At 40.5% G+C, this 22,519-nt stretch overlaps 1 protein-coding gene across 2 annotated transcripts in view; it reads left to right on the forward strand.

Annotated features, from left to right (window-relative positions):
- The first annotated feature begins 645 nt into the window (after positions 1-645).
- USP54 (ubiquitin specific peptidase 54) overlaps positions 646-22,519 on the forward strand; it is a 162,367-nt gene continuing 140,493 nt past the window's right edge. For both annotated transcript variants that reach the window (XM_075534034.1, XM_075534036.1), the window contains exon 1: positions 646-710. The gene's annotated coding sequence lies outside the window, so the exon portion shown is untranslated. The remainder of the gene's footprint in view (positions 711-22,519) is intronic.

A 22,519-nucleotide genomic window follows, 5' to 3' on the forward strand; every position in this document is an offset into this window, starting at 1 on the left:
TCATGGTCAGATCAATCCATCCCTGAGCTCCCCTGCCACACTGAGATGATGCTCACTGTAAAGGGACACAATGTTCTTAAAGCAGAAGAGGAGGTTGCCCAGAAGAAAAAGATCTCCCAGTAGAAAGTGAAGAAGCAAAAACTTATGGCTTGGTGGCAAATGAAGCTTAAAATAAACGTTTAAAATTATTTCACAAAACGTTTTTAAAGGGAGGAGATGACGGGAAAGCCACGTTCTGGCCTGCACTTTTCATGTGCAACCCTGCACCCAGAAAGCAAAGGTGGGAAAAATTTACTTCTGAGATAGGCGATGTTACCCCCAGAAAGATTCGGGACGTGGAGCGTCCGGGCACCCGAGTAGAAGGCCGCGTCCTTATCTCGTGGGGGTGGCGGGGCATCCTAACTTCCTCCAAGCCCTGGCCATTCCACCTGCAACAGTTTCTAGACCCTCCGACCAGCTGAGGCTCCGTCCTCGTCCTCGCTCCACCTCCAAACCTGCTCCGGTCACCCGAGCAGCGCTTCACAGCCGCCATTTTAAACACGGCTCTCGCGAGAACCCCTCGCGCCGTTCCGAGCCCGACTCGTGGCGTTTCTCGCTAGGGGCTTTCTGGGCGGGTCTCGTTGAGCCCGTGAAAGTATCGCGAGACTTGGTTGCCTTGGCTCCCTGTAGCTATAGCAGCCGCGGCGGTTGAGGCTGCGGCGGCAGGAGCGGTGAGTGCGACACCTTCAGGGGGGCGGGGCCGGAGGTAACGGGGTGCAGGGGGTAGCTCCTGGGCAGGGGGCGGGGAGGCCTGGACCCGAGTGTGACGTACGGGGGAGGACACGGGTCCCGTGGGGACAGGGACCGGGCGCCAGGGCACGCGGGTCGGGCTCGAGCTGCTGGGAGGTCCCGGAGGAGGGAGCGGGGTTCGTGCAGGTCCGAGGGGCCGAGGCTGGAAAGTAGAGGGGGGAGTGCGTCGGACGCGGGGAGGTTGCGGGCACTCGGAACTGGACCAAGCGACCCGGGCTGCATCGGGGAAGAAGTGGGAAGAACTAGGGCACCCGAGAAGAAGGGTACGTCGAATGGGGCCACAGAGGTTGGGCCCGGTTTGCGCTTCGTTCTTCCATTGGGTGAGGTGGGCGCGCGGGGAGACAGGGCTGTCGCAGTTCGCGGGCTCTGCCCGAAGCTCCCTGCAGAGCGCGCGCCCACATTGGGTCCTACGTGGCGCGGCGGGAACGGTGGTATCCCGGACCTTCGCTGCCCGCCACCTCCGAAGAAATGCCCCCTGGACCCTGAGATGTGCCAGAAGGGGCTTGGCGAACGGGTAGCATTAGTTGGGAAATTCTTCGGGCAGGGAGTATGAGTAGTGTAATGAATGAACGCTGCTCTACAAGAAAGCGTGGGGTGGGGCGTGAGAAAGAAATTCTTGAGAAAAGAAACACTTGGAGGTGGAAAAAGGGGGTGTGTGCCGAGATCACATTTCTTTCCAGATTCATTCAAGTGAAGAATTCCTTTACGGTATATTTATGAAATTATATGTGCAGTGTAAAGCCAGTTTAGGTAATAGAATGAAACCGTTCACAAATATAACTTAAAAACTAAGAAAAGTGTTTCTGTGGCGGCAGCAGGCTGAACGCTCAATCGAGGGGTAGTTGAAGTTACTTGGAATATATTGCAATGCACCAGGGTATGCCTATCCAGGTTATTTACCTTTTAAGACGTGGATGAAGTTTTGTTTTATGAGACCAGACAAAATTTTAATATCTGTCGATGTGAACATAAAAGATTTCCAAGAGTTAAAATCACTTAAAGGGCACACTGAGTCTCTGAGTTTCTATGGCTGTTTTTTGCAGACATATTTGAACCACTTTCCTTGTTATTGATTATTTCCTGTGAAAATAATGGCTTCAATTCAGGATTAAAATAGTTTATACATTTCAATGTGCAGATTAGTTTTCTGATAATTTTCTCACAATTTCCTGTAGATCTACATTGGCAAGGAATAATCTCTTGATTATGTAATTGGATGATTCCATGTTGATGTCCACAAGTTATTAATTAGGACAGTGTCTTATAAATTCTTGAGCAAGCCTTGATGTGCTCAGTCATTGAGTCCATTTATTTGGTGTATAAGATCAACACCTTTTTATTTGTGTCAGTAGCTAAACTTTAAAGTAGAAATGCTTTTTGGAGACAAGACAGCTTTGCGTTATGGTTGGGTCCAAAAGATTTCTGCATGAACTCATCACCAATGTCTCAACCACTCACGGTGTGGATGGAGAATAAATACTTTTAAAATACATTCACCAAACATAGACCTAGGCCTGTGGGGCTTACTCAAACTGGCCACAAACAGCACAGCTTTCTGTGTCTTGAGGACTAAGCCTTCAGATGCAAATACAAGTCATCTTGATCTTGGCCTTGGATTACTCAGAGCCTAGGAGAGGAGCCCAAGAGAGACAAATAATTACAGTGCAATAATAAGCACACTAAATGAACACAGATGTATGAAACAAAGTTTTGAAGAACTTACACAGTTGATAGGACTAAAAGGGAATACTTTTTAAAAATACAAATATGCAAATTCTAAACAGCTTTGTGTAGAGCGTATTAAGTTTCTCAAAAATATAAATGAATTAATATAAATTTGAGGGGAAAAATTTCCTGCTCAGTTAATATCAGACTTTTCATACTCTTAAAATAATTATCACTGAGCATTAAGGCTACAAGAATAATAATAATAACTAACATTCATTGAGTGATTATTAATCTTCAGTCATAATCTTATTTTCACAATGTTTTGGCTGGTACTAATACTCAGGGTTTTTTGTCTTCTTTAATAATTTTTTTATATTGTTTTATTGGGAGCTCATACAACTCATCACAATCCATACATACATCAATTGTGTAAAACACATTTGTACATTCATTGCCCTCATCATTCTCAAAACATTTGCTCTCCACTTAAGCCCCTGGCATCAACTCCTCATTTTCCCCCTCCCTCCCCACTCCCCCCTCCCTCATGAACCCTTGATCATTTATAAATTATTATTTTGTTATATCTTGCACTGTCTGACATCTCCCTTCACCCACTTTTCTGTTTGTCCATCCCCCAGGGAGGAGGTTATATGTAGATCCTTGTAATCGGTTCCCCCTTTCCACTCCACCCTCCTGAATACTCAGTTTTTTAACAGTTTCTTTAATTCTGGGGGGTTGAAAATATATCCTAATTCAACAATTTCTGCATGTACAATTCAGTGACAGTGATTACATTCTTTCAGTTGTGCAAATATTCTCACTTTTCTTTTCAAAACTTTCCTTCCTGATTAATATACCTGCACTACCCTCTAAGTTTGCTAGCCAATCTTGTAGAGTTGTTGTCAGGTTTATCTCGTATAATTAGATCTTAAGAGAGCACACTGCTCAAATCAAAGCACACATTCTTTACTCCCATATTTCCCCACAAATAGAGTACCCAGTAAGTAACATGCACACACAGAAATGATGGAATTATGTTAAAAAAGATGAAATTATGTTAAACATATATGTTTAAAAAAGCGAGCGCATAAGCAAATGTGGTGAAGAAAGTTGATGGTGCCTGGCTATCAAAAGATAAGCGTCTGGGGTCTTAAAGGCTTGAAGGTAAACAAGCGGCCATCTAGAGATCCCTTCAGGACCAGTGGTGAGAGTGGCGATACTGGGAGGGTCAGGTAGAAAGCGGGAACCGATTACAGGGATCTATATATAACCTCCTCCCTGTTGACTGACAACAGAAAAGTGGGTAAAGGGAGATGTTGTACAGTGCCAGATAAGACAAAATAATAATTTATAAATTATCAAGGGTTCATGGGGGAGGGAGGAGGAAGGAAGGGGAAGGAGGGGGGAAAATGAGGAACTGATGCCAGGGGCTTAAATAGAGAGCAAATGTTTTGAGAATGATGAGGGCAAGGAGTGTACAAATATGCTTTACACAATTGATGTATGTATGGATTGTGATGATTTGTATTAAGCCCCTAATAAAATGATTAAATAAAATTTTTATGTTAAAAAATGTGTCATGGTGTGAATACCACTCAAATATCTAGTGATATTTGCAATTGTCAATTTTGGGCTTGTTTAATAGTTGTAACAGGTTACTTTTTATCATATGTGCATAATAAATGTATAAGCCATGGTCCAGTTCAGAATTCATGGATCAAGTATGGTAATACCTTGGTATTCAACAAATGAACAATTGAAACTATTTGTTCTGGGAAGTTTTGGTGGTGTCTTTGTAGCTGATCTGGTTCCTTGTGGCGCCTGTCAAGTGGAGGGCTGCCCGGTGGGTGGGACTGCCATAGCCTGTGTGGAAGGCTAGTTTTATGGCAGGCAGGGGCTGATTTTTGTAGCATGCTGTCAGTCTGTCCTGAGGTGCTGACTGCACAAGAAGCTAGGTGGCAGGACCGTGCAGTTATAGGAATGCACTGCTTCAGTCCTGCTGGCCTTGGGTGACCAGTCAAATCCGTGTCTAGTGTGTGCAGGGGTAAAGCTAGCTCTCTGCACCCACCTACTCCATGACATCTTCACCAGGTGGGAGATTCAAATGGCCAGCTGCAATGCAGTGGCCAGCCAGCCTCATTAGCCTATCGAATCCAATCTGCATTGAAGAAAGTGGTTTTTAGAATAGAAAAGAAATCTTGCCAAGAGAGCAGCATCTTTAGAAACTGGAGGGTTGGGCTGGTGAGGATCTGTTCATGGGAATCAAACCGTGTCAGTAGGCACCAAGACAAAGCACTTAACATTAAATCCATTGGACAGGGCAAGGGGAAAAACAAGTATCTGGAAGCCATCAACATGAGAAAAAATTATTCATGTAGCTAGCTTATGGAAGTATTGGGCAGGGATTGCATGATATTAAAAATTGTATGAAATGCATTTTGTAAAATAGTTATTATTCTTTGGTGTGTTTTTTTATGTTCTTTGGTTTTAAGAAAATAAGGGATATTTCTGCTTTAAGGTTTAAAGATTATCTCAGGGCAATCATTTCAGAGGTTCATATAGCCCATATTAAAATTTAAAGATAAAAGTGAGGCATAACAAGTTAAGGAATTTACCAAAGATTATAAAGCTGGTAAATGACAGATTAGAGATTGGTAATGGAAACTTTTTTTGGTGGGGTGGAGAGAGAGGCAAATGGAATGCTTTAATTAATTAATGTAATCATGCAATCATATTATGAAGATTTATGCAATCATCACCACAAGTAATTTCAGAACATTTTTTTCATACTCTTTCTTAGATTCCCAACCTCCCGCTGCCATGCCCCTCAAGGAAAAAAACCCACCATGAGTCAATGCTGACTCAGTGATCCCTATGGGTCAGAGACTATAACTGCTTACCGAGTAGAAAACTCAGGCTTTCTCCTGCAGAACTGCTGGTGGTTTTGACAACGTGGATGGAGCCCAACGCATAACCACTACACCAGCAGGGCTCCATTGCCATGTCTCTATTTAATTATTAACCCAGGTACTGTCTCTGTAGATGTGCCGATACTGAATTTCATATACAGAAAGTCATACAAAACACAAAACAATGAAACAAAAGACAGTGACCAAAAAAACCCCTGTATCGAAAAGAACACAGAAAATAATTAAAACTGAAACAACTTTAAAATGGGCCAAAGGGAGACCAAATACATTTTAACCAGCTACATCTGCCATAATGAACTTTACAGAGCTCGCTGTCTGATAGCAAGGCCGTTCATATCCCTGGACTATGGTCAGGGGGGTTCACCAGAGTTTTAATCCATGTGGGGACCCTACAAATGAATTTTGGCCTTCCACTCTCATCCATAGCTTTCTATAAATCTAATGTTCAGAACTTAAGCTCTGATGTGGTTCCCTCCTTCAGATTTGGGGTTTATTATTTATAATCCTTGGATCATACTGGTGTTCTTTATCCTTGTGGATTAGTTGTCTCAATCAGATGACTTCTTGTTTGATGGAGTAGGAAATTTTTGTTACTCTTAAAACCTTTATTCTCTTTTTATTTTTTTAAACCTTTATTCTTAAAAACAATTTTTATTGTCGGTTTTATTTTTCCTTTTTTATTAATAAATCATTTGTTGGGGGCTCTTGCAGCTCTTATAACAATCCATACATCTATTGTATCAAACTCATTTGTACATAGGTTGCCATCATTTTCAGTACATTTTCTTTCTGCTTGAGCCCTTGGTATCAGTGCCTCTTTTTTCTCTCCCTCTCCCATCCTCCTACCCTTGTGGACCCCTGATAAATGATAAATTATTATTTTCATGTCTTACACTGTCCACTGTCTCCCTTCGCCCACGTTTTTGTTCACCCCCCTGGGGGCAGGTATACATTGATCATTATAGTCAATTCTCCTTTTCTCCACTTCTTCTGTCACCTTCCCCCTACCCTCATGGTATCGCTATTCCCATTACTGTACCTGAGGGGTGAGGGGTTTTTCTGTACTGGATTCCTTTTGTCTAGCGCTCTTATCTGTACCGGTGTACATGCTCCGGTCTAGCCAGATTTGTTAGGTAGAACTGGGGTCATGATATTGGGGGGAAGGGGAAGGAAGCATTAAAGAATGAGAGGAATGTTGTGTGTTCCGTCGGTGCTATGCTGCACCCTGGCTGTCTCCTTCTTCCTTTGTGACCCTTCTCTGAGGGAATGTCCAATTGTCTACAGATGGGCTTTGGGTCTCCACTCTGACCCCCACCATTTGCATTGATATATTTGTTTGTTTTGGTGGCTGCCTGTTTAACTTCAAGCCTTTAAGATCCCAGATGCTATATCTTTTAATAACCAGACACCATCAGCTTTCTTCACCACATTTGCTTATGACCCATTATGACTTCAGTGATCCTCTTGGGAATGTGAGCATCACAGAATGCGAGGTTATTAGAACAAAGTGTTCTTGCGTTGAGGAAGGACTTGGGTAGAGGGCCAATGTCCATCTACTACCTTAATACTTAACATATAAATATGTGTATAAGACCTATATCCCTATGGTTATATATTAATATAATTACATATATACATGCCTATATTTATACCTCTATAAATGTCTTTTGCCTCCTAGATCTTTCCTCTATTTCCTTTTACTTTCCTCTTGTTCCATTATCATGTTCTACTTTCATTTGGCTCTCAATAATTCCTCTTTGCATTTGATCAAATCCCATCAGGCATTCTACACCCTCCTTGCCTTCGATTTTAGATCTCTTGTTTTCTTGTATCTGGGTTTGTTAGGGTCCACCCCACACCCCCTCGCAAGATTGGTCCCGTTGTTTTCCCCTTGGGATTAAAACCCATGCTCTTAAATACGCTTTGAAGTGGATTGGCTAGGACACCAGAATGACTGTTATGGGGTTTAGAGGATATCAATTCACGAGTAAGATTATCTCTTTAATTTTTATGTTTTTTTGGGGTGGAAAATGTATAACAAAAAGTTTGCCATTTTTAAGTAGGTAATTTATAGACATCAATTACATTTACCATGTGCTGCTACTATCATGATCCAATTCCAAAAGTTTTAAATCACCCCCTCCAAAAATTCAGCACCCCTTAACAAAAATTCCCATTCCCTTCTCCCCTCAGTTTCTGGCAATTATTAATAATTTTTTGTCTTTATACATTTACCTGTTCTGAATCTTTTATGTATGTGGTATCCTGCATGTACATACCATATATACTCAAATATAAGCTGACCCGAGTATAAGCTGAGGTACCTAATTATTACCTGGGAAACCAGAAAAACTGATTGACTCGAGTATAAACTTAGGGTGGGAAATGCAGAAGCTATTGGTGAGTTTCAATAATCAAAGCAAATGAAAATAAAATTACTAAAAATTGAGACATCAGTGGGGTAATGTATTTAAATATTTATTTTAAATAAAAAACATAAATAAAAGGACAAGTCATTTAACATTAGTAAACCAGCACAGTAAGTGGAAAATAGGCTCAACAAAAACAATAAGGTATCAGCAATGATAAGAGTACTATTCCCTGAGCTCAATCAGCAACCAAGCTAAAATGTAAAGAGTTAAAATCCTTCAAAACTGGATTCCTCATCATCATCCATATCCCAATGCAGAGCTTCGGCTGGTGTGAAGTCATCATAGACGCTGTCCTCACTGAGATCGCCGTCATCACCATCACTGCTGTCATTTTCATACAAAGCGCAGTCTTCACTGCCATCCATAGCATTACTAATACTACATTTCTGGAAGGCACGTCACACCATGTGTTCTGGAATGTCTTCCCATGCATCTTGAAACACTCTGCTATTAACTCTATGTCAGGCTTTATGAGATTTCCTCCTTTTGTTAGTCGGGCTTGACCAGATGACATCCATTCATGCCACATCCTTTGCACTTGGTCTTTAAAAGGCTTATTCAAAGATACATCCAGAGGCTGCAGTACAGATGTAAGCCCACCTGGAATAACGGATAAAGTAACTTTACTAGATTTTGCCAAATTTTTTATGTCATCTGATAGGTGGGCTCTGGACATATTCCAAGCAAGTAATGATGGCTTTTTCTTTAAGGCTGCTCCTGGTTGTCGGTTCCAAATTTCTTCCAGCTATTTTTTTGTTCCGTCTTCATCCATCCAGCCTTTAACATGTGCACACACAGTAATTATTGGGAAATTGATCTTTTTAGGCAAGGTCTTTAAAAAATAATGACAGGACGCAGCTTAGTTCCATTAGCCCAAAATGATAGAACAACTGTAAAGTGGTTTGGTTTTTTTTCATTTCCTGTGGTTTTGAGAAAAAAATTTTTTTCTCCTAAACTTGCCACAGTTCTGTTGCTTGGAAGATCAAAAGTCATGGCAGTTTCATCCATATTCCCAATATCTGCCAGGTCATAATTATAAATCCTTTGTTTTATAATAAATGACAGGAATGACATTATTTTTTCTTCAAGGTCTTGTGGCAATTTCTGGTAAATCTTTGTTCTTTGTCTCAAACATAGTAAGCCAAACCTATTCATGAAGCAGGTACCCCATCCTGCTGACGCAATTTTTTCAATGCCTGGTGCTTTATATTTTTCATCCTTAGCCACTTGTAGAGCACGTATGTGGATTCCCATGCGTGTTACACAGTAACCATTTTGATGACACTCCATAACCCATTTATGCAATTCACTCTCTAGAGCCCCATAAAAAGACATTAAACCACGATGAGCTTTTGTAGCTTTTGGAATCTGTTCCAAGTCAGCCTTCATTTTCCAACACTCCCTCACTTGCTTTTCGTCAACACAGAATTCCCTACTTGCAATACTGTTATTGCTCTCTTCTGCTCTTGACACAACCTTCATTTTGAAACCAGCTTCATGTGACCGGCACTTTTGTTTTGGCTCAAGAGTATCCATTTCTAAGTCCGTGCAGGCAGGGGATGCAGGATGTGAATTAACACAGAGACCAGAGGGGAGAGATGGAGCGCAGCCACAGACACATCCTTACCAGTTCAGCTGCTGGTGTAAGTGAATCACTACAGGTGCTTCTGTGAATTGGAGACGTCATAGGACGACTCTTATTGGTTAGATGTAAATAAACAAACATTTAAAGCCCTGCAGTGTCATTGGGGCTCTGAATGAACAGCAGAGAAAAGGCAATCACCAGCGAGATAAGGGCATGTCCTGTTATCTCAGGGGGTCCCAGGAAGATGTTACACATTTTTTGTTGTACTGAAAAACTCAGCTTATACACGAGTATATACGGTATGTCCTTGTGTATCTGAATCATTTCACTCAGCATGTTTTCTTTTTAGCATAATGTTTTCTATGTTCCTTCCTCTGTCCTAACATATCAGGATTGTTTTTTCTTTATGGCTTAATATTTCATCGAACAGATATATCACATTTTATTGATCCATAGGTAATTTATAACTATTGGTTATTGTCAATTATACTGCAGTGAACATTGGAGTATACACATTTGGGTCTCTATATTACGTCTTGAATATATAGCTAAGTGTGAAATTGGTAGATCATATTGTGGAGTCCAGCCCCACAGTCAAACCAGGTCCTGAGGAGCGATGGTGCAATTATGGAAGAAAGAGAAGGTAGAAAGTAGAGTACAGGGGACCCGTCTCCATTATCCAGAGAAGAGGTGTTTATTCAACAGTAGGGTTTTATAGTCATCAGGCCTGAAGCCCCTTATTGATACATGCACAATGAAAAGGGCACTGCGTTAATCTTGACTATCCTGAGCTCTCTAGGGGAACACTTCATAGGCAGTATCAGGCCTGTGAGAGACAAACAGTGTGAAGAGCTCTTTAAGAATAAGAGACAAAGGGACGTGACTGCTGTTATAGATAAGCATCCTTTAACTGCATAGGAGAGGAACCAGACATCTGTAGGAGATGGCCTATATTGTTATTTTATGGAGGGTGGATGTGGAGAAAAATCCTTCCTGGACATCCGTTCATTTGGATGCCATCCATTGTCTTGGAACTGTGGAGGTGTGCCTCACACTAGGGCTGACGTGCCAAATCCTGTGGTCTAGATTGCTGGAAGCAGACCACAAACTGTGCACACTTCCTTCCAGGTCTTCAGTTTCCCACATCATGTAATAATATGTGAGGAACCACTGAACAATTTTCCATAGTAGTTGTACCATTTGGTTTGTACCAACATGAGTTCCAGTGTCTTTATATCCCTACAAACTCTTGTTAAAATTAGTTTTTCTTATAATGCCTGCCCTAGTAGATATGAAGTGGTAGAAGTACCTGTTTTTTTTGGTTCATAGATTTTTCTCTCAAATATTTGTAGTATGTATGCGGAAGTAATTTGAATACTGGCATGATGCTAAATATGAGGCTTGTATTATTATATAGAGAATTGAGTAAATTACCATATTCACACCATGTATAATTACATAGGGAGCTATACTTGAGAAAATAAGTAGTAACAAGAAATTATTATAATTTGTAAGCTTTCAGAGAGTGATCATTTTAGTAATAGAAATGGTGCTTTATGTTCATGTACAAAGCAAATATTACAACAGATTTTAAAAGTTTTTTTTGTATTGAGAAAAATGTATATCCATATTTGTTAAATGTATTTATTTTCAATTTTTACTCTGTAATCCAAAGCCCCAAATCCAATTTTCTTTTAAAAATTCAAATTTTGTATCATATCTCTGTGTATGCTGTTTTAGTTTTTTAAAATATATGCTCTTTTTAAAACCTAAGTGTTATTGATAAATATCATTAGTGAAGTCTTGATACTTAGTTGTAGATTTAATTAGATGCTTAGAGGTCAACTACTTCAACCCATTCATTTTATATTGAGAAAACTGAAGCCTAGTGCAAATGACTTGCCTAACATCACACAGCTGCATAATTTCCAATGAAGTCTACCTTCTATCCAATTCCAAAGCCAAAATAATATTTAATAATTGCTATTTAGAGAGCTATATAGATGCTGTCAGCTCAGTTTTGGGATACCAGTGTTGTTAGGAGACTATTGATAGACGATGGAGTATAACCCGTTACTTGTTTTTTTTTTTTTTTTTGTATATAAGAACTTTATATAGAAGAGCCAGTTGAATATTGAGAAAACATCCCAGCCGAGTCCAGATCAACTCCATAAGTCTGATATTAGCCCATATATTCAATACCAATATATAAAGTCCTCTTCAGACTCAGGAAACACATGCAATGACACTGAATGCAGGAAGTTCACAAGCCAGTGGGTGGGAAGTCTTATGGATCCAGTGGCATTATAAGCATCTCAGCGCTGGCAGGGGTCTCCACTTCCGCCTCCAGAGATTTGGCTCCATGACCCTCTCTCCATTTGTCTTCTCCACAGTGATGTCTGGGAGGTAGTAAGCCAGGAGAGTGTCTCTCACCTCCAAGAAAGAAGACAGGAGTTCCCAGAATCCTCAGGGGAAGGCCTGCCCACACAGAGGCCTCCTTGGCTATGACCTGATTGACAGGCTGAATCCTCAAACTGACACCAGATTGTGTTTCCATCTTTTCACTATTGTGAATGATTCTTCTGTGAAGGTGTTGTACATGCGGCTCCTCTCTTTATGGCCTCGTGCTGACAGGGTCTTCCTCCTTCATCTGGACACTGTCTTGGTCTTTGTCCTGTTTCACTCACAAGGCTCCGGCTCTCCTCAACCCGCTCCTCGGTTAACTCCGCTTGTTTCTCTACAGATGGCGGCGAGGTTGTGCTCTCTCATCTCAAGCCGTTACGTGTTTTCCCTTACTGAACTTTAATTTTCTACCTACCTATATTTTCTATCTAGAAGGATAAAAACAGCCAGATAGTTTATTCAAATGCTTCTGTAAGGTTTCTGGAGTGGGTAATAATACCTCGGTTTGTGGCTTCCCAAGAGGAAAGAATTCATGCTGAAGCCCGTTTTGTATTCCAAGTGGGTTTTTATGAAGGACAGGACACATTTCACAACTCACCCACAGGTGCGGGACTGGGGCAGAGAGATTGCAGCATGAGAGAGGCTGTGGGCCCCCCACCCCAGTAGGCCCTGAGGGGTCCCGCCCAGGCAGCGGCCCCAAGTGAGCCTTCACCCTCCACCCTGCCTGTCCAGGAGTAGGCTAGAAGAGGCCTTATCCCACATTCAGGTATTTGAAGCCCCTGGCTGGGGAGGTGTGGTTGATGGTGTTGGTTGACCCATTGACTGGGTTAAGCCCACTTGGGTGAGGTCATGGGCCTGGGCTTGGCTTGTCCCATGTGTACTTCCCACTTGGCTGGGGGCCTGCATTTGAGAATGCTCAGTTTGGGGGTCTTCATAGGCATCTAATGGTGTCCTGATTTCCTTCTAACCTCCCCTAGGGGATGGGTCTGTGCAAGCACGGAGGGACAGCACCCCGTGTCCCTGAATCTAGCTACCCAACACTTTCTATGCTTTTATATGGATTTATTATATCATGTTTTTCTGTGTTCAGTATTGCTCTCAGTTTAACAAATATTTGTCTTGAAAAGGGAAAATATACAACTGTTACATTACATAATCTTTTTTTGTTTGTTTGCTTTTGTTTTTTATATTAGATAATCTTTATAAATATAAGGACACAGATTTGAAGGTGAGTCAGTCATATTTTTCCATCTAATTGACTTTCTGCAGCAGTTCCATCATCTATAGCTTTTAGTGAGTAGTACTTGGTGTGAATCAGATTCTTGTGTTTCTAATACCCTTTAACTGAGTGGGTTAGGTGCTCCTATTTTATTGAATTTTGAGGCATTAAAACATTTTTGAAAGAAAAGTGTAGAATCTGAAAATGGGACGAGAGAAGAAGAGCTTTGAGGACTGAGAATGGAACAGTGGAAGGCCTTGTGAGGGACGGACACAGAAAGAGCAGCTGATGTTCCGTAAAGAGGATAAGAGCAGCTCTGGCCGTCCAGTGGCTGAGCACCCAGGTGCTCAGTTTCCACAGGACAGAGGTGTGACACAGTCTCTTTCCGCCAACATGCACAGCTTTGGACACCTTTGGAACAGTTCTGTTGGGTTCTGGAGAGTTGACCTAGAAAAATCCTGAGGTTTAGAATTTTTTTTAAAAATAGGGTCATAGGAATCATGTTAATTGTGTTCATGAATTAAAATCCTTCATTGACTATTGATTAGGGAGAATCACATTAGGTTCACTTCTGAATCAAGAATGGTTTTTGTTTTTTTCCTTTTAAAAGAATCATTTTATTGAGGGTTCTTACAGTTCCCACAACATTCCATCCATCAGTTTTATCAAGCATATTTGCACATATGTTGCCATCATCACTTTCAAAACATTTTCTACTCCTCCCACTTTCCCTCCTTCCCCCACTCTCCCAAGGTTAGAATTCTTTAAACCATGTCTGCTGAATAAAATATTAATTAAAATGAGGTGGGGGGAAGCACCCATTTCTGGGCACATAGTGACATCATTTGAGTTAAAGAGTTGAACTTATTTTTTATATTTTTAATCAGTTTTATTGGCTTACAATTCATGTACCATAATGCAATGGTTTAAATATATTAAAAAGAGTTGTGCAATCGTCACCACAAATTCTTTGAACATTTTCTTCATCCTTGTACCCTTTATTATTAGCTCCTATCACCCCCACCAAACCCCTACCATAACCGTAAGAAAGTATTAATCTAGTTACTGACTCTGGATTACCAATCCTGCATTTCATATAAAGAAAATCAATGAGGGTACGAGGTAGCACCGGTGAAGAACACAACTTTCCCCCCGGTCCTGGATGCTTCCTCCCCCCAACTACCATGATCCGAATTCTACCTTGCAGGGCTGGGTAGGGCAGAGGTTGTACACTGGTACATATGAGGGCTGGAGGCACAGGGAATCCAGGGTGGATGATACCTACAGGACCAAGGGTGTGAGGGGCGATGCTGGGAGAGTAGAGGGTGAGTGGGTTGGAAAGGGGGAACTGATTACAGGGATCCACATGTGACCTCCTCCCTGGGAGAGGGACGGCAGAGAAGGGGGGGGGAAGGGAGACTCTGGATAGGGCAAGATATGACAAAATAACAATGTATAAATTACCAAGGGCACATTGGGAGGGGGGAGCGGGGAGGGAGGGGAAAAAGAAAAGAGGACCTGATGGAAAGGGCTTAAGTGGAGAGCGAATGCTTTGAGAATGATTGGGGCGGGGAATGTATGGATGTGCTTTATACAATTGATGTATGTATATGTATGGATGGTGATAAGAGTTGTGTGAGTCCCTAATAAAATGTAAAAAAAAAAAAAAAAGAATGACGAGGGCAACAAATGTATAAGGTTGCTTTGCTCAATTGATGTAGGTATGGATTGTGATAAGAGTTGTATGAGCCCCAATAAAAATATTTATTAATTAAAAAAAGAACAACAGCAAAAATCTAACAATAACCTCAATCCAAAAGAAAGAAAATATTAGAAACTAGAACAAGTTAAAAATTTGTCAAAAGGGTAAACAAATGATAATATGTTAAATTTTAACCTAACTATATCTGCATTTATATGCACTCTCAGGCAAAGACTCTTCATATCCCAAGTCAATTGAACGGAGGCAGTTCCGTGGGGGCTTACTCCACCCTGGGACCTTACAAGTGGATTTTGCATTTGCACTGTCATCCATAGCCTTCTGCACACTGGGGCACACAATTTAAGTGCTAGTGCAATTCTCTCTTATGAGCTTGAGTTTCAATATTTACAATTCTTGTTTTACACAGACTTGTGTGCTCCTCTGTCTGGACTCAACTAGACCCTTCACTTAGATGGCTGCTTGTTTTAAGATAAATCTTTTTTGGGGACAAGTCTTTTAAGATCCCAGACACTATTCTTTCTGATAGCAGGGCACCATCTGATTTATTCACACTTTGCCATAGGACCCATATCTTCAGTGATCATTTCATGAAGGCAAGTTTTGACCAAGGCCACATTGTAAGGAGTAATTGTTTTTAGATTAGGGTTTGTGATGAAGTGTGAGCTCCAAATCCATTCATAGATCTAAAGTTTGTAAATATCCCTCGTTCACTGTAGAGGGAGCATTATTAGCTTGATGAAACATTTGATCATTATAATAGTATTATTAATTTAGCCAATGGTATGTATTTAAAAGTACTCATAAGAAAAGGAGAATACACATAAGAAAACTTTTTAGATTAAAATATCTGGGATGTTCATGTATACAGGTTAAAACTTAATGGAACAGTGTTTTAGAAAGTAGTGGGAATTAGACACAAGGCAAAAATCTCAACCAGTCTTTTACTCAGGCAAAGCCATGCCTGCAGAACTAAAATATGTCTTAAGTTTTCAGTTATTGGTAAACATTTGAATTTAAAATTGGATAGAAGATAACTGAATAAAATAGTTTTGACTATAGAGGTAACTTAATTTATATACGCCTGGCTAGATTACGTAATTACTTTGCTATTCAAAATGTGGTCTGTAGATCTCCTGGAAGCATGTATATAATTACATCTGCATTTTAACAAGATCCCTAGGTGATTTATATGCATCTTAAAATCTGAGGAGCACTGATATACTGTAGTTTGTAAAGGTGTATAGGCGCTTAAAGCTTAGAAAATTCAATTTAGTGGGACAGAGCAACAAGAGGTGAGATTCCAGGAGATAGGGAAATTTAGGCAGGTAGTAACATTGCAGTTCCCAATAATTCACTGACTCATAGTTGGCCCTCTGAAGAAGTCGACACAAGGAGTATTTCCTAGGAGATAGGGCTTCAAGATCCAGGCTGAGTGTTGGGTCTTCGGTTAAATAGTTTGACGTTCAAGGAAATGGATTTAGGCTTTGCAGACATTTAGATTAGCTGCACTATTCAAAGGGAGCCCTGATGGGCTCCCTTGGTTAAGTACAGGGCTGCTAACTACAAGGTTGGTTATTCCAGCCTACCATTAGCTCTACAGGAGAAAGATGAATCTGTCGGCTTCTATAAAGATTTAGTCTTGGAAACCCTAAGGAGCAGGGCTGTTCTGTCCTATAGGGTCTTTATGAGTCAGAGTTGACTTATGGCAGTGTACGCTACTCAGTGACATAGTGATTGTACATATGGCTATTGTAATTACATTTCTGATCCCTCAATATTAAAAATATGAACAAATTTCTAATGTTCAGTGAAAATTAGGACAATAGAATTCACTTAAAATTTTTTTTGGGCTCATACAACTCTTAACACAATCCATACATATACATACATCAATTGTATAAAGCACATCTGTACATTCTTTGCCCTAATCATTTTCAAAGCATTTGTTCTCTACTTAAGCCCTTTGCATCAGGTCTTCTTTTTTCCCCTCCCTCTCCGCTCCCCCCTCCCTCATGAGCCCTTGATAATTTATAAATTATTATTTTGTCATATCTTGCCCTATCCAGTGTCTCCCTTCACCCCCTTTTCTGTTGTCCGTACCCCAGGGAGGAGGTCACATGTAGATCATTGTAATCGGTTACCCCACTCACCCTCTACTCTCCCAGCATCGTCCCTCACACCCCTGGTCCTGAAGGTATCATCCACTCTGGATTCCCTGTGCCTCCAGCTCCAACCTCTGTACAACCTCTGCTCTGTCCAGACTTGCAAGGTAGAATTCGGATCTTGGTGGGGGTGGGGGTGGGGAGGAAGCACTTAGGAACTGGAGGAAAGCTGTGTTCTTCATCGGTGTTACATCACACCCTGACTGACTCATCTCCTCCTCTAGACCCCTCTGTGAGGGGATCTCCAGCGGCCGACAAATGGGCTTTGGGTCTCCACTTTGCACTTCCCCCTTCATTCACTATGGTAAGATTTTTTTTTTTTTGATGATGCCTGTTACCTGTTCCCTTTGACACCTCGTGATCACAAAGGCTGGTGTGCTTCGTCCATGTGGGCTTTGTTGCTTCTGAGCTAGATGGCTGCTTGTTCACCTTCAAGCCTTTAAGACCCCAGACACTATCTCTCTTTTAAGAAGTTCATTTTTTTAGACTTCCCAGCACAAAATCTGTATGTAAAGAAAAGGCTATCCAAATTTTACTTACTTTAGTTTTGAAGACATTGTTATATAGTAAATTCCTGCCTACCATTTTTGGGTGGTCCATGTCAAACACATGCCTGATTGTAAGCTCGTACGAAAATTGTTTTTAACCTCCTACAACTCTTTCAGTTCTCAAGAAAAAAGAATTTTTTTTTCTTCTGAGAATAAATTTCTGAATAAATATATTTTAAACACAACACTTTATAGAAAAATAGATTTCTTCCTGAGTAGTTGTTCTTTCAGTTTGGTTGCACTGTTGGGTAAGCGTTGGACTGCTGACTGCTAACAGCCTCACATGTGCTTCAGTCGTTCTTTCTTGTTCACTGTTGAGAGGTGAGCGTCTGCTCCTGTTCTTGGAAACCCTGCACACTACAGGGCCACGGAGTCGGAGTCACTTGATGGCAGGGGGTTAAAGTTTTTTGTTTTCAGTTTACATAAATATTCTCTATACACAAGTATCTCTTAAGTAGAAGTTATAGCATCTGTCACATAACTTTTATATATAAGAAATTTAGCCCTGCCATCAATAGTATGGAACTAATCAATTATTCTGGAACCCATCTTTCTGTATTCTGGTAGCAGTACCTTCCTGTGTTATGCTAAAAGACATGCCTGAAGTCATTTTTAACGTAGCATTTGAATTTTTATATAAAACGAAAGCTAAGGATAAAAGTATATTAGATTCTTGCAAAGTTTTGTTACTCTTGTTGTGACTTGATTAAGGTTCATTTTTATTCTTGGTCATGAACTGCGAAACCAAAAATGAGCCCTGATGGTAGAGTGGTCCCTCCCTGAGCTGTGAGCCACAAGGTCAGCAGTTCGAAATGACCAGCCACTCCTTGGGTAAAAGAGGAAGCTTTCTAATCCTGGAAAGAAACTCACTGGGGCAGTTCTATCCTGTCCTGTTGAGTTACTATGAGTTGGCATTGATTTGATGGCAGTTTGTGTTTGTGTGTTTAATTTTAATGAAAGGTTGATAGTGGAAAGCTTGTTGAATAAACTTGATCATGTAAATCCACCTAGATAACTTATCTACAATTCTCTAGAGAAAAAATTATTTTCATATGAGAATACATTTTGGAATAAATATATTTTAAATATCTAATTATGGAATTTTATACTATAATTTATAGAAAAATTCATTCACTGTAAAAACACAACTCTCCCCATACATGAGCCATGTGCCATTTCTGACCTGACCTCCACACTTGTTTTTCTGTCAAGTACAAGTTCCTTTCTTCTGGGTGATTTTTCCTGTTTGGACTTTGACCCCAGCTAGATAGTACAGGGATGGGGTGGGGGCAGGGGGGAAGGGCAGGGGGTGGGGGAGTAGGTTCTTTAATTCCCTCTTGCTCTTTAAAATTTTTAAATACCAAAAAGGTATTTAAATAACAGAATTTCATTATGCATTTCTTCAGGGTAAGAGAAGCCCCTCAGAGAGAGGCAGTGCTATTTTAGTCTTGGGCTCCCAACCTTTCTACAGACAGACTATAAGGAGACTCCTAGCATATTTCACAGTTTGCAATAAAGAATATAATATTTGCAAATTTAAGTCATCTTATACATCACAGTGTTTTAGTGTATTTATTGATATTGGGTCACCATGAGTCTGGGATTTCATTTTTCATTTATTCTTTCAACATATAGCTACTTCTGATTACCTGGTTTCTAATAAGAACTTTATTGAGATATGACTTACCTACCATACAATTGACCCATTTGAAGTTACAATTCATCAGAAAGGGGCAGGACAGACTAGAAACAGGGGAACCCAGGGAGGCAGTGTGAAGAACACTGTTAAATTGGGAAGATTGTGACTACTGTCTTGAAGCAAAATATGTATAAATTATTTTATATAACATATACACACACATACAAAAAAATCTAAACAACAAAAGTTCATTTTTAGTAAATTTACAAATGTGTATTACCATCCCCAATCAATTTCAGAACATTTTCACCAACCTCCAGAAAACCCTATACCTGTTAAGACAGTCATTCCCCATTTTCCCGAAGTGTGCCCTTGGAAATCTAGGCAAGCATTAGTTTACCTTTAGCCTTTATAGATTTACCTTTTGTGATAGTCTGGATACGTTAGAGAAACAAATCCACAGAAACTCATGTATAAGAGAGAGTTATATAAAGGTTAAATGTGCATCAGGGAAACATCCCAACTCTGTGCTGCCCAAGCCCACAAGTCCAACATTAACCCATTAACCTGTATGTCCAACACCAATCCACAAAATCCTCCTCCATCTCACAAAACAGACACAACGATGCTGACTGCAGGAGGAAAGCCGAGTTAGTGAATGTGTAAGCATCTTTGTGCTGGCAGGAGTCTCCCCATGGGTGCTCCAGCATCTAGGGCTGCATCGGGTGGGTCCATGCGGCTTCTCCTTGGGGATGTCTTGCAGGAAGTCAACCTTGCAAGCTGAAGCAGGGAACTGCTAAAGCAGCTGCACCCAGGTGCGACCATCACAAAGCAAGAGACCCGAGAACTAGAGAGGCAAGGCTCACCGAGCCATTTATCCCTCTGCCCTTCAATTAACCCCACATGTGTTTATTGGCCAGGTTGGCGCAATAAACTAACTCACCTTTCTAGAGTATCATGTAAATGGAATCATATGTGACCTTATATATTTGACTTTCTTTGACTCAGCATACTGTTTTCAAGGTTTATCCTTATTGTGGCATGTATCAGTTTCTCATTCATTTAAAGTATCCAATATTCCATTGTATTGATGTAACATTATCAGTTAATGGACATTTGAGTTGTTTACACTTTTTGGCTGTTATAGTTGAGATAACAGAGTCTCTTGGGCCACACAGTTTACGGTAGTACCATGGACATAAACAGTTAAACACTAGACTGCTAGCTAAAAGGTGAGGGGTTTAAGCTTACCTAGAAGCACCTTCGAAGACAAACCTGATCATCAGTTTCTGAAATGTCACAGGAAGCCCGATGGAACAGTTCTACATCCTTGATGTTGCTGTGAATTGGAATTGATTCAAAGGCATCTAACAACAAGGAATGTGCAAGTGCAAATCTTAAGGAAGCATTCTCTCTAATTCTGGGAGAAGATGAGGCTTTCTAATACTGTCAAGCTATGCAGTCTTGGAAAAACACCAGGACAGTTCTACTCTGTCCTGGAGGGTGACTGCCTGGCTACCAGTGAGAATCAACTCAGTAACAGTGAGTAGAAGTCACCCTCCCTGTTGCTAGTTAGGACAAATTCCATAGTTAATTGGTTCAAAGTGTGTTTTCCCCACAGTTTCCTTAACTGTTTAGCCAGTAACAAATATGTAATTGACTTGAATGTATCCACCTGTGATATAAAAATCATGACATTTTGAAATCATTAAAGGTAAAAACAAAACAAAATCATTGTAATACTTGTACTTTATTTGCCATATAAGGAAAAACTTAAATATTCTGGCCTACCACCCCTGACTGTGTTTTCAAAATGTTTATTTTTGTTGAAAATATATGCAGCCAAACATACACCAATTCCGAGGTTTTTAGATATTCAATTCAGTGACATTGATTGCATTGCTCAAGGTGTGTATTCATTTTCATTAACATAAATGTTTATATGTGTATTGGTTACTAGATTCTTGTCAGATAGTTTACAAATATATTCTCCCAGTTAGTAGCTCATTTTTACCTTTAAAAAAAATCATTTTACTGGGGCTTACAGCTCTTACAAGCATTCCATACATCAATTGTATTAAGCATATTTGTACATATGTTGCTGTCATCATTTTCTAAACATTTACTTTCTATTTGAGCCCTTGGTATCAGCTCCTATTTTTCCTCCCTTCCCCCCTTGTGACCCCTTTATAAATGATTATTGTTTTCATATCTTACACCATCTTCTGCCTCCCTTCAACTACGTTTCTGTTGTTCATCCCGCTGGGGAGGGAGTGGGACAGGAATTGTGTGTCCTCCTTGTGGCAGGTTCCCCTTCCTCCCCTCCTCACCTGACCTTGCTCCTACCCTCCTCGTAGCACTGCTCCAATTTCTGTTCCTAAGGACGCTTTTACCTTGATGGGAAGTCTTTAATTTTTGTGAAGTCTTGCTTTGTCTTTTGCTGTTTGTGCTTTTGTGCACAATTCATTGTTGAAAGCTATGTCTGAGCATTGCTCCTGCTTTTTCTTCTACAACTTTTATGGTTTTAGTTTGAAAATTGAACTCTCACCTATTTTGAGGTTTCTGGGTTTTGTGTGTGTGTGTGTGTGTGTGTGTGTGTGTGTGTGTGTGTGTCGAGGCATGGTTTTTGTCTCTTGTGGGAATTCAATTTTCCCAGCACCATTTATTGAAGAGACTCTTCTTTCTCCCTTGAGCGGTCTTAGTGCCCTTGACAAAGATCACTTGACCGTAGACAAATGGACTTCTTTCTAGGACAGTTGAACAGTGCATCTGCCCAACAGTCATGACAACTCCAACTTCATTGTTAAGGCACTGCTACCCCTGCCATGGGATCAATTGTGAGTCATAATGACCCAAAGGAACAGCATAGAACTGCCCGCCCCCACGGATTTCTGAGGCTATATATCTTTATAGGACAGAAAGCCTGATCTTTAACCTACCCTGCCACTAGGGCTGATTGATCATGCCAGTAATGGGATCTTATTCGGCACTTGGGTGCATAAGAACCATTAGTAGTTAATTTGAAGCTGAGTTGTTCAAGTTTCTCTAACTGCAACATCTGTACAGCGTATACCTTCAACACTGTCGAGTAAAAGAAATGTCACTGAAAGTTCTAAGGCGAAAGAGGCGAGCACGGCTCGACACATATAAAGGTGAATATTATGAAAGCGATAATAATGGAAAGAAAATCTGCAAAATAGTATGTGAGGAAGGATTGTCTCATTTGATCATCTCAATGATTAAGGATAAAAAAGGATCTTGTAGGTAGTTGAAGGAGTGATTTTAAATAGACAATTTTAGCAAAAAATTGCTAAGAACCAACCCATAAAATGGAGATGCTATTGATTTAGCTAGACTAAAGCCAGGAGATTCTTTTGAGCTTACTGATTATTCTCACTTCCATCATGTCATTTCTGACTCA

This window comes from Tenrec ecaudatus, chromosome 16 (assembly GCF_050624435.1).
Source record: "Tenrec ecaudatus isolate mTenEca1 chromosome 16, mTenEca1.hap1, whole genome shotgun sequence".
Lineage (NCBI taxonomy): Eukaryota > Metazoa > Chordata > Mammalia > Afrosoricida > Tenrecidae > Tenrec > Tenrec ecaudatus.